Source organism: Pteropus medius, unplaced genomic scaffold (genome assembly GCF_902729225.1).
Source record: "Pteropus medius unplaced genomic scaffold, Ma_sr-lr_union100, whole genome shotgun sequence".
Lineage (NCBI taxonomy): Eukaryota > Metazoa > Chordata > Mammalia > Chiroptera > Pteropodidae > Pteropus > Pteropus medius.
In genome coordinates, this window is record NW_024350319.1 from 15,846,029 (window position 1) to 15,857,406 (window position 11,378).

Here is an 11,378-nt window from a genome sequence, read left to right on the forward strand (position 1 = left end):
AGTCACTATAGCCAAGGTAACAAAATTGCTTAAATCAGAATGGGCTGAAACATGAGGAATAGATGTTATTTTACTTTAACTAGGACTTAAACATTTAAATTCTTCAGTCATGAGTTAATGCCTGGAGTTATATATAAATCTTGTAGATGAATTTCTGAAGAATTTAGGAAAGAATGTTCATGAGAAAAGCTTAGGAAAGAATGTTTACATATTTAGACCACCTGACATCCATTATCCAGGCCACTCAACATCTGAAAGATTCCCATCTCGGAACAAACCAGAGGCTCAGAATGCAGGACTGTTCTCCTCAAGAATGTACTTTATAACGATAAGAATTTTCAACTTTACTCTTTTCTTGGGGACATTCTGGATGTTACCTGGTAGTTTTTCCAAATTTGCAAATCTGAAGATAATTGAATAAAACTTTGTCATTTAATTCTAGTGAAACCTCCTGGTTCATTTACACTAGGTCAACAAAGGAAAGCAGAGAAAAAAAATTAATTTATAGAATCCTCAAAATTTTTCATAACTGCAAGAAGTACCTCAGGAATTAGGGATGAAAGAAGGATGGGGCAAGATGTTTGAAAATAATAAGGAATAGAGGAAAGCTGCAAGACACAAGACTTCTACCTAGGAAAGTATAAAACATCGTGAAAAATGTTAAAGAGCTAAGTAAATTGAAATTGCAATTAAGCAAGAGAAAGAAACAAAAATCAGAAAGGAAGAAGCAAAATTGTCTCGGTTAGCAAATGACATGATATATATAAAAATATATATATATAGTGTGTGTATATATATATATAGAGAGAGAGAGAGAGAGAGTGTGTGTGTGTGTATATATATATATACATATAGTGTGTGTGTATATATATATATAATATATATATTCTGTATGTGTGTGTGTGTTATATATATATATATATTACACACATACAGAAAACCCTGAAGAACCCACCAAAAAACTGTTAGAACCAATAAAAAAATTCAATAAAGTTGCAGGATACAAAAATCAACATACAAAAACAAGTTGAGTTTCTATACACTCGCGTTTTCTTTTTAAAACACAAAGTTTATTGGATTTGACACACTTAAAGGCATTCTTTTCCAAGTCTCAAAACAAGTTCTTAGGAAACCATGAATAATATGGGATGATATGATTTTTATATTAGCAACTATCGAGTTAAATATAATTTGTGATCTCGCAACAAAAAATAAATCTAAAGACAGTGGTCCAATGGTCTAAACTTGTGGATTACAGCTTCATAAAGAGCACTGCATTTTACTACAGGCGCATGACGTGAGAGCTTCAACAGTTTTGACCAAATTCTCATACTTGTGGTCTATGTTCCCCTGCTCATCAACACCAGTGGGTTCTAGATGAAAAGAACATTTGAAAGCTATTTGTATCTTTAGGGATTCTCCTGTTTAAACATCAATAGACATAATCATTCTTTTCATGAATATAAAAGATAATACTATCGACCTCATGAAATAACGACAATTACAGTACTACTTACATGATATGAGTTTAAATTTATTTTAAACCTACTATACACAAATAACATTTAAAATGCTGTAAAATCCTTTCCCAGAACCAAAATATTATTAAAACAAAGATCTCATCCTAGATCTTACAGAAGAAGACCATATTTTAACTAACTAGAAACAAAATAGAAATGTACTTCTACTTTCGTGGATTTGAGAAGCTTAGGTTGAAATATTGTTTTTGATAGGAAGCAGGTTATTTTCCTCATCTTAAAGTCCCCTTATATTCTTGGTAGTGATTCTTTCATTCTCCCAGGCTCAAAACTTTGAGAGGAGTTTTTTATTTGTTTGATTTTTAACATTTCTTCTCCTTACCTACTACTGTGCCAATCCAAATCCTTGCTCTTAGATCATAGTAATGGCCACGTGAGCCAAGGAAGATTCTCAGCCCCATTTTAACAAAGCTAAGGCACACAAGTTGACTTTCCCAAGAAGCAAGTTTCTATGAGTAGTGAAGCCAGGATTCAACCCCTGGCTATCTGACCACCTGTCTGCAGCCAGCTCTTGCAGTCACGTCTTGCTGCCTCTGGACTTTCCAGCTGCAGCCTCCATTCCTGTCTCTTTCTCCTTAAATTCACCCAGACTGAATTTCTAGTACCTTGCACCCACCTGTCATATTCCTGCTCCAGAACAGCAAGAACTCCTGCATCCAAATTCCTCTGCCTGGCTATCAAATTTCTCCACAACCCATAACAGTATCGATGTACCAGCTGTTCTGCAATGTCCATTTCTTCCACAAGGCTCAAGATACAGAATAGGACTCTCCAGTATTCTGGTTGATTTAAACATATTAGAAATTGCTTTAATGTTCATATAGACTATGGCAACGGTGAAGTTAATGATGATGTTGACTATGGTAGCGATGGTCATAGTGATGGCAGTTTTACTAAGAAGAACTGCATTTCAATAACGCACACAACAGTATTCTGGTGACATAAAGGAACTGTCATGCTTAACATGCTCCACAGAATTCCACGGCCAGAATGATACATCCCCATAAATCAGGAGGTGGATGCACTAATCAGGCTTAATTTCATAGGGAGCTAACCTGTCCTACTTATAATACTCCTGGTTCTTAGCAAATTGATCCTGATCATCACTACGATTCCACTGGTATCTGTGCTGCCTTTCCTGAACTTTTGGAATTGGACAGAATTAAAAGACCTGAATTCTAGCCCCAGTGATATTGTTTGACTTCACTGGTTCATGAAAGGTAAAAAGATAGAAAGAAATTGGCATGCTATATTATGTATCAGCCATTTCCAGAGGCAGGTCTTTCTTATCGACATTGAACCTAAGTCTCTAATGGGATTTTTCAAGATAGATAGCAAGATTTAGGGGGCCCACTGCACACATCTCTACCACGGGGATGTACTTGTGTGGTTTTTTTTTTTCCTTTAACCTGTCGAGCACCTCCTTCACTGAGTTGTGCTAGACACGTCCTGTCAGCATGTGAATTGTGTTGTATCAATTCACAATCATGAGCTAGTGAAGGGTCCTTTTATATTAGATAAACTGATGTGTCTCAGGATAAGTTACTATTCTCTTAGTATAAAAGTAGGTATTTGGGGTATCGGTATCTCAACAAAAGTACTGCATTTCCCTTCGTACCTGAATGACAGGTGCCGCCTGGTAATATCAAGACTGAGTAATGGTCACTTCACCTTAGGTCAGTAACTATCGGGCATTGGAATTCCGATTTATTTTCAGCGGCAGACTTTTCACATATTCCATAGATTTTTTTTCCGTCATCTCAAAAGAATGTTGGATCTCTGTTTTTAAAACAGAACAAAGAGGAGAAATATATATTTTTAATAAGCAGACCACCACAATAATGATAATATGTAATCACAATCTTAATGGAAATAGTAAAGAAAGAATTAGCTTGCATGTGTTTCCATAATAAAAATGTTCAGTCCCATAAGCATAAGCTGTTTGAATGAGATCATTTTTCTCATGCTCACCTGGCACATTGGGCTCTATATGAAGAAAAAGTTCAAGTAGAAAAGTTGGATTCTAATACTCCCTTTCACTGCTTAAAAATTTTTTTAAAATATTACAGAGTGACTGGGCCTCTCTACCTTAACCAACCATCTTATAACTCTTGGTTTTATTATTTGGTTTTTGCTCTAACACCACCTGCATACATATGTTGGACAAAGGTACATCCTGAGCTCTTCCTACTTTGCTGCCCCTGGAAGAATGTGCTTTACCTGCTGTTGTTGGGGCAGTTTGGCTGCTACTGGGCTGGGCGTGTGTCCATGGCTGTGGGTGCTACTGTTGTCATGGCCTCTGCTGCTGCCTGCGTCGAAGCTCAAAGTGTCACTATGGCTGCTGCTGCTTTGGCTGCTACTGATGCTACTGCTTTTGCCACTCGCTTGCTCTCCACATCTTCCATTGAATTCTAAAACAATCAGAATAAATTTTGAAACACAAAAGGACACAAAACCTTTTCATAAAATTTACAGAAATGCCTCTAATTGTCTGCAAGTGTTTCTCTGATGCGGTATGTGCACATGTCAGGGTGGAGCTTTTTTTAAAGCTTTCGGAGTGTTATCTTTTATTTTCATAGAAGACACACTTAAAAAATAATTGGACTTTTACCTGATATAATGTCAAAACTCTATAAAATAGTTTATTTATAATGCGTGGTTTTCCTTTACTAGGTAATAAAACTGTTTGCCACTGTCATACTGTTTTGTTTCAAAATCAATTTTAAAGTTTTTATTTTTTATACTTGAAAATTGTGAATAAAATAGTAAGTTATCTCATTCTGGCTTGTAGTTTTTTTCTCTCTCATATTTCTTTCCAGTGTAAGCAAAAAGTACCATGGGTTGTTCTGACGAGAAGGAGACTAGATAATAATGAATCTAATAGTACATTCTCAAACCCCTTCTCTCTTGCCTGGGTGATCTTAGCTGGGCTTGCTTTCTTCATCTACGAGGATGTGTTCCTTGCAAAATTAGAATTCACTTGAAGAATAAGACCTACCTTTTATTTTGGGGATGACTTGAATTTTAATTGATAGGTCTCTGGTGTGCTTGACCTAAAGGAAATAAACTAATAATACTTTTTGATAAAATAGAACTCTATATTGCTGTCATTTTAAGTGGAGAGACAGAGCCCAAGTTATCACAGATCAAGTAAGATTTAAAAATAATATCCACTTTATAATCCAAACCAAAGCCTCATTAAATGCCGACTAACAAAAAAGTAAAGTAGGATGTAATGGAACAAAATTAAAATGATGATTTGAAGAATTCTGAAGGCAGGCTGACTCATTTTGGAAAGCACAGGAATGGGGAAAAATAAAGCAATACAGAATGATTAGCCTTATTTAGCCCAGATTTATTGATAAAGTTCAGTTAGTCATCCTTGCAACCTAAGTACCTTATCATATGGCAATTATCCACAGAATTAAAAAGACAGGAAATAAGGCCTATTTAAATTACATATAGAATTAATAACAGCCAATTGACCAAAAAGCCTCTTGGATATGTAAAAAAAAATTTACACTTTTAATTACTAATAATATTATTTGTGACCATTATTATATTATTAACAGCAATAACATAAATAATTGTTTTTAATCGTTATGTTTACAAAACACTTGAATATATATTATCTCATTAAAACATGTCCGGTGAGTAATCATGGATTTAGATCATAGCAACTATCTAGTATGCTCCAAATAGATTTCTGAAGCCTGATGCTTGAATCTGGTGGCATGATTACTGCTAATTGTAGTCCTTTGTTTTGGCGAAGATGCCAGAGAATTCCCTTTTTCTCATTTGGTTCTGTGCATAATAGCACTGCACGGGGGCAGCTTTCGCCCTCTTGGCTACACTCCTGTTAGGTAGTTTCTTTTTTCCTTTACATTCCTTATTGTATTTACTGGGGAGTGTGCCGTGGGCCTGAAACATTCTCTCACATAGAGATAAGGAGCCCTCGGAGCCTGTGCTTGGCTTATTGCCTTATTTGCGATAACCTTTCCTGTTCTGGGTTTCATGTGTACTTCTTTGTTCTGCTTAAAGTGTGTGCATCACCTGGGACCTGGCCAACCCTATTGCTATATCTGTTCCTAGTGAGGAGGAAAGGGACTTTGTCACCTGCAGCAAAAGGTGGGGGGGAGGCTTGCAGACCATCTTCCCGCATCAGCCCCTCAGGAAGACCCACTGGCCAACAAGGCTTCCGAGCAAATCATATCAGATTCTGCAGGACACAGGTTGAAAACCTCTGATCAAATCGGTCCAGCATTGATTCAGGAGAGAGTGCACTGGGCGCCATGTTCCCCAGGACGTGAATTCAGGGTAGGTGCTGGGGCACTCTAGTCCAAGGACCCACCTGCATGTAGACTGGGAAGCCATCATGCACGGTTCTACTGGTCTTCATAACCTTCTCTTGGCGAGGGATGACGTCCTTGATCTTGCTTATAATCATCCAGTTGTACTTTTGGTCTTCCTGAATGGCACATCTGGTGGGCAAACTCCAAAAATGCTGACTACAGACAAGGAAAGAGATCAATCTTATTGTCATCTGATTATCTCTACCTTGCAGTCAAGAAGAATGTCAGCAAACACAGGGCGTTCGCTCTTACCACCTCGGAAGCTCATAGCCTGATGGTTTTATTCATGGTCACATGCAGCATGTAGAGTTCTCAGAACATGATCACGTTTGACATATTTTCAGGGGCATAATTGTTTCAAACCTTCCCACTGTTGTGCTCAAATTTAACAGGGACCAAGAGATGGAATGCCATCATTGCCGTCAGGTTTGCTGATGGTATGAAGGGGTCATTAGGCCAATAACCATTATGTCGTCAATTTGGGAAGATGGAATCTGGAAACAAGATTGTGGGAAATGGCTAAGACATTTTCAAATCAAAACATTTGAAAGAAAATAACTAAGACTGTCCCTAGTATTTATGGAGTATGTGTTTAGTTCATTCTCACAGTTTATTCATTCGTAAAATATCTGTCTGGTGCCAGCTCCTGCAATGGGCTAAACTTTGGGATAACATTCAAAGAGCCAGAGAATATTTCCATGATGTCACACCTGGAGACATTCTAGGGCGTGCTAGACATTCACTCACAATAATTGCTCCCCAATTCCCTACCTCTTCACATTTCTGGGAAACTACAAACCTTCAGGAAAACCATCAGATCCAGTCTGATTGCCCTTTGGGAGAATCCCCAGTGATCCAATGTCACCACTGTCATTTTGAGTCAGCTCCCTGACCCAGACTAGAAGAGGCAGATCTAGTGTGAGGATGGGGCAGGGTTTTATTGTCTGCAAACAGAAATCATCTGGGTTCCTCCCAGATGAGAAAAGAAAACCTGAGAATGTCAATTTCAAATCGAGTTGGCGGGAAAGAGTGAGGAGAAAATATTTGGGCTGTTTTTAAACGATCTGTAATGTATTTTGCACTTGCTAGAGCAACTAAACCAATAAGATAAACACTTGGATTTCACAGGAGTGCTACAAGTGTAAAATAATGTGGCCGATTTTCTTTTTCAATTTGGGAGTAGTCACTAGAGTTGGAGCGGGACAGAGAAAGCTGGCCTCTCTTTTTTTCCTGCTCCTCTCCCAGCTCCATCTCACTGGACTTCTCAGGGCTCCCTTCAGGAATGCTGCATAACCTCAGCTCTGCCTGCACATTTGGGGGTGAATCTCCCCAGTGTGAGCTCTCTGGGGGATCCAGGAAAAAGGAAGCATAGGAGGTAAGATTACAGACTTTCTATTCTGTGCCTCCTAATCAAATAAAGTAAATGGATAAAAGAGGATGTTTCTCGCTTTAAAAAGAGAGAAGCGCTTAAACCTAGAAGATTCTGATAATAATGAAAAAAAAATTGTTGGTGTTCTCACTAATTAAAAAATAAAATCATTCCTTTTACCTCCAGGAAAAAATATGAACAGTTGAGAAAACCGTTGATTTTTGCAAAGTTACAGCAGAAAGAAAGTAGAAGAAAAACATTTATAAGGAGCAAACTTACTGATAACAAAAGGGCTTTTCTGTCTGGTTTCTGTAACTTCTTAGCGCTTCTGACTCACTGACATTAAAAAAGGCACTTGCCTGAGTCAAAAATTTATTTTGGAGATATTCCAGCTCCCTCACTGTTGGAAAGCATTTGTGAAAAGACTACATAGCATCAAAGATTTACAGCAGAAATATAAATGGTCCAGAAGAAAGGGAAAAGTTCAAAACAAAAGTGTGAGGGCTCTAGCTATAAGTAACACTCAGAAAACTGCCTATTCAGGAAATAAACCAATCCCTGTTATACATTCAAGAGCTTGAGCTGGATTTGATGGGTATTCTATGTTTGGTTACAACATTTGAATAAACAGCCTTTAAGAGTAGGTTTTGCTAATGTGCCAAGTGTCAAATAAGCCCCATTTTTATCTCAAGCTTTTAAAAAATTAAAAAGTTTAGAAACAGATGATGGGCAATTCATGAACATTTTATTACAGTAATTAATACAAAGGTGGATAAATTCGGTTTCAAAGGAGTAGATAGATGAAGAGAGTATAAAACATACACCTCAGTGGAATTATACTTCACATAAGTCTCAGTTTTATTTTAATTTCATCAGTTTAGACATTTTGGATTTTGTTGGCTAACTTAGGAACCATAACGTATTCTGTTATATATGAATTTCCTGTAAGAAGTTTTAGAATAGGTTAATAAAGTCTTGGAGGCTTAAAAATTCAATTCCGTTGTGACATTTTCAACACTATTTTTACCAAAGCTCTTCACGTAGGATTCTCTTAAGATATTTTGGTGGCCATAGGGATGATGCAGTTAAAGTAACTAAGACAAGTTGCTACCTCATTGTTTAGGCAGGAGCAGAATAAGACTTGGGGGGTTGACACTGGGTGTAAGGAAATGGGCAGGCAACAACCATTCATTGAGAAGTTTTTGGTTTTAAAAAAGTTATTAATAATAGCAGCTAAAAGGAGTAGTTGGGTGCTGTGATTCTGGGAGCTCATATGTGTTTGAAGGTTTGGCTTACATTATGCCCAACAGGAAGAGCGGGGGTGGGGCGCAGAGAAAGGCTGATGATGCTTGGAAGAGATAAATGCAGAGATGGTGTCCTGATGGAATGAAGGGCAGGAGCAAAAGTTTTAACCCTGAAAATGAAAGATGCATCTCTTTTTCTGTGATCAGGAGAAAGAAGCAGCCAGGAGAGAAAGAGGCTTGAACTGAGAGGCTGCGGACTTGGCACAGGTCAGGATTCTGCCCAGCTAGTGATGGACCACCCGCCAATCCCCTGATTCAATTCCTCATGTCGTCTCTGCTGAGTCGTGAGCCCTTAAAAAACCACTCGTGCTACCGAGATCTGATTGTATACTCTTTACCTGAAAACACTTCTGTGGTTTTTGTTGCCATCATTGTTTATAAAATCTAAACTCCTGTGCTAGCTTGTGAAGCCCAACTCTACCTCCCGCTATTCCCTGCTCCCTACTCCCACCCTCTGTGCTCTGGTTCCCCAGTGCTCTCAGAGAGCAGTGCCCAACCAGCCACAAGAGTAGCAACTAGAACTTGTTAAAAATATGGACTCTCAGGCCATACCCCAGATTTAATAAGAGGACCCCAGCAACCTGCATTGTACGTAGGTGTTAAAGGGATTAGGACGCATGCTCAAGTGTGAAGACCATCCATCTAGTTTACTAAACCACTGGCTGCTCCCCAAGCCAGCTGTGCGTTGGAGACCTCCATGCCTTTACACACATTGACCTCTCTTCCCAGAAGTCTCCTGCCCCTCCCAGTCTCCTTTTAAGAGCCAGCTCAAGGGTCACCCCCTCTGTAAATCATTACTGGCCAGCCCTGTCCCTCCTAGGCTTCCATGGAAACTGGTGAGAACTTCTGTTATTCATATGCCACGCTTCCTTGCAGCTCATGGTTTATATATCTGCCTTTCCAAAAGCCAGCAAGCTTCACAAGGTAGCAACTGTTTATCCTGGCACAGTGATAGGGCTCGAGAAATGTTTGTTGAAGTGAAATGATATTGAAAAGCAAAGTACCGAGAGAAGAGAAAAAGAGAGAAAGTGGAGAGCGTTCAAGAAATTAACAAATATAAAATGATAATAGCTGACTTTTATTGAATTCTATCTGTGTGCTGGGTACTGTGCTAAGTGCTTCACAGGGACTGTATCATCTAATCCTCCCAACAAATCTGGTGTTATTGTGCTCATTTAACAGAGAGAGAAACAAGGCACAGAAGGGTTACATAATATGCCCGAGATGCCCCCAGCTAGTCCATGATAGAGCCGAGGTCACGCACAGTTCTACTCTGGAGCCGAGACTCTTTTTATTCTTTTTAAAATTTATTTTTAATTTATTATTATTATTATTTTTAGTGACATTGGTTAACAAAATCCAGTAAGTTTCAGGTGTACAATTTAATAGTAAGGCGCTCTCTCTCTCTCTCTCTCTCTCTCTCTCTCTCTCTCTTCTATATATATATATATATATATATATATATATATATGCATTGTGTGTTCCCCTCCCATAGTTAGATTTCTTTCTGTCACCATGTATATGACCCCTTTTACCCCACCTACCTCCTTCCTTCCCCGCTCACCCCTTACCCTCTGGTAATCACTAGTCTATTGTCCATGTCCATGAGTCTCTGTTTGTCCTTAACCCTACAGTCTGAGAGATGAGGTAGTTTTATTTGGAGCCAGTATCAATATTCACTAGTTCAACAAACATTTCCTTAGCTCCTGCTCCATGCCAGACTGAGAATACAAATAGGACGCCAAAGAAGGCACAGATACTGTAAACACTTACAATATTGCCAGCGAGGAACTCACATTTTAGCAGAGAAGAGAGATCTGTAAACCAATAAGTGATTCGCCTAAGGACACTTACTGAGGAATAGTCAATGAGCTACTGAGATCCAGCAGCAAGCAGGAGGGATCTGCTCTGCCAGGGGTGGCATATAGATCTCAAAAAATCAGCATAAACTCACTGGCAGAGAAGTGAGGGAGGAAGAAAGACAAGGCTCAAGTAGAAGTAAATGCAGAAAGTAAAGCAGGCATGAATGTCTTGGCAAGTCTGCAAAAGAATGAGTTGTCCCTTGAGGCTGGATTGAGACATGGAAGCCGGACACTCAGGACTTACTCCACATTCATTCCCAGTATGCTTACCTGTTCTGCAGAACTGGAAATAAAGCTATGTTTCCAGGATGCCTTGAAGCTATGGTTCTGGATATGATTCTGCCAGATACCCTTTGCAAAACACAGCAGTCTGCAGTATGCAGTGGCAGAACAGTCATTTAAGTTATCACTTGTGGTCAATGGGAGGAAAGTATCTATGGAAACCAAAGTGTTATTAGGCCAAGTGGCTATGGTAATAAACCCTTAATGGCAAGAGTAAAGAATTCAAAGACCATGAGGTTGGCTGACTTCTTGAGTCCCAATGGAGCATAAAGAAGAAAGGACAAGCATGGGGTCACCTGCAACATTCCCTATCTGGGACTGAATTCTATGTCAGTCAGTATTAGGCTCAACAGTAAGGCAGAGAGACTCTGAACAGCAGTGGCTTAACGAAGTTAGAGCTTCATTTCTCACAGAAAGTTACAGAAGTAAGTAGTTAGACCGTGCCAGTTCCACTCCATGGCATCTTTCAGCTTGCTGCTCCTCCGTCCCTTTGGTGTGTCCCTCATCTTCATTGTCCCAGTGGAGCCATCACATCTGTGTCCCAGGCTGTAGGATGGAGAAGGGAGCAAACGAAAAAGACGTATGCCAGCTCCATCCTGCAAAAGTTCTTGAGAACTCTTACATGATACTTCTATTTACATTCTACAAATTTGGACAATAGTTTTATATTC

At 39.0% G+C, this 11,378-nt stretch overlaps 2 long non-coding RNA genes across 4 annotated transcripts; one reads left to right on the plus strand and one right to left on the minus strand.

Annotated features, from left to right (window-relative positions):
* Positions 1-1,048: 1,048 nt before the first annotated feature.
* Positions 1,049-7,730, minus strand: LOC120583280 (uncharacterized). 3 transcript variants are annotated; one of them, XR_005647756.1, is made up of 7 exons: positions 7,539-7,730; positions 6,146-6,384; positions 5,890-6,046; positions 3,759-3,949; positions 3,157-3,317; positions 2,155-2,317; positions 1,049-1,373 (listed from the first exon to the last, which is right to left on the minus strand). It is a non-coding gene; the product is annotated as an uncharacterized LOC120583280 (long non-coding RNA). The 3 variants fall into 3 exon arrangements; XR_005647755.1 differs by having other exon boundaries at positions 6,143-6,384; XR_005647754.1 differs by lacking the exon at positions 6,146-6,384 and having other exon boundaries at positions 7,539-7,716.
* On the plus strand, positions 6,773-8,963 carry LOC120583278 (uncharacterized). The gene is made up of 2 exons (XR_005647753.1): positions 6,773-7,265; positions 8,711-8,963. It is a non-coding gene; the product is annotated as an uncharacterized LOC120583278 (long non-coding RNA).
* Positions 8,964-11,378: the final 2,415 nt, after the last annotated feature.